Genomic DNA, 1,956 nt, shown 5'->3' with positions numbered 1-1,956 from the left:
TTATCCTTTCCTGCTAAATTTTCCTTGTGTGCGTTGCCTGAAAAACCAGATCAAAAGAAATATAGGCGCGAAACTTGAAGGGCCAGAGGCCTAAGGAAATATAACATTAAAACTAAGCAGGATAAACCAGGGACACTTACTCATAGACCCAGGCATCGTGACTGTGTTGATCTTATATTTGCTATCCATGGTAAAAGAAACAATCAAATCAAAACAGTTACATCACTGGGAACTTAAAGTCATGTGACCAGGTTGACATCATCTAAGATCCTGTAACATTTGCAACATCTACCCTATGTATTTATCTGATCACATGAAATCACAGCATGCCTATGTGGAGGATGGGGAGGAGCAGAAGTCCACGGAGGCTGCTGAGATTTGTTCATCTTAACCAACGCTTGTCTTTGCTGGTCTTGACACGCCGGGATCACCTAAAAAAGAAACTTATATTCAGCATCACAAGATGTCCGGCGCTGCGGGCTACTAATGCACGCCCTTGCCACCATAGTTACAGCAGCCACACAGTAGCCCATATTGTAACAGTGCCCGCATACAGAAGCCAATAGTCATAGGTATCCACAGTAGCCAGTAGTCACACCAGCAGCCCCCAGCAGCCATTAGTTAAGATGCCCAATCACTGTAGCCATAATAGTGCCACCAGTAGCCATGATAAGCCACCAGTAGCCACAATAATGCCACTAGTAATGTAAGGATACATTATACCCAAAAATGAATGGACTAGCTGGTGGTGCATGTGGCTCTTTTCACTCCTATGGGACATCTTGTGAGCGCAACACTCTGGCTATCCCTGACACACTCATAGAGAAAGGAATGGATGTGCTTTCAAGACTATGGGGCAGATTTACTTACCCCGTCCATTCGCGATCCAGTAGCGCGTTCTGTGTGGTGGGTTCGAGTCCGGCCGGGATTTACTAAGGCAGTTCCTCCAACGTCCACCAGGTGTCGCTGCTGCGCTGAAGAGCATCGGAATGAACTGAAGTACACCAAGCCATCGTGGGTGCAGGTAAGCGCCCACTTTTTCTTTTTTTAAATGCGGCGGTTTTTCCAAATCTGTCGGGTTTTTTTTATGGCCACGCCCCCCGATTTCCGTCGCATGCATGCCGGCGCCGATGCGCCACAATCCGATCGCTTGCGGCGAAATCCCGGGGCAAAACGGAAAAATTCGGTTAACCCGTCGCAAAAACGCGAATCAGGCCCTTAGTAAATGACCCCCATTAACTTTCTTTTGTCGTTACAAGGCCGTGATTTTCTTGTATTTGGCGAGAGTTTATCGATTGAACTTTTATATTCAATATAGTTTATCGAAAAGAAAAGCCAAATGTAAACAAGAGTCAACTACATGTACCAATCATTTTCAGGGCAGTCAAATCAAGGATCACGCAGGATCCGTGCACAATGTAACATCACAGAAATTGTACATGGTGAAGAGGTAGCAATCTCATATAAAGATACAAACAGTGAGCTATAGCTTGGTAGCTCTTGAGTCATGCCCAGGGCCGATTCTAGCATATTTGCTGCCTGAGGCGAATATTAAAATGCGGCGGTGAGAAAGAAACGGAGAAGAGTCTTCTTCTGCGTGCCAATACTGCCCGGAAGAATTGATAGTAACCCTTTTTTTTGCTGAGGCCTCCATGCGGCGGCCAGTGACCAGGTTATAGGTGGAGAAAACCTTGTCCCAAAAGGGGCGTATATCGTCGCATTCCCACCAGATATGTGCCATTGTGCCCCTGGAATTGTTACAGCGCCAGCATGTATCTGGCACCTCTGGCTAGATTAAATTAAGAACCACGGGTACACGATATCACCGAGATATTATTTTGTAATTCTTCTCCTGGGCAGCACATGCCATGGAGAGTTTGTGAGTAAAAATGTACATTTTTAGTTTCTCTTGTGAAGAGAGTTCAATGCCCAACTCCTGCTCCCATTTACTCACGA

The sequence above is a fragment of the Engystomops pustulosus genome, chromosome 6 (genome assembly GCF_040894005.1).
Source record: "Engystomops pustulosus chromosome 6, aEngPut4.maternal, whole genome shotgun sequence".
In the NCBI taxonomy this organism is placed as follows: Eukaryota; Metazoa; Chordata; class Amphibia; order Anura; family Leptodactylidae; genus Engystomops; species Engystomops pustulosus.
This window is presented reverse-complemented; position numbering follows the sequence as displayed.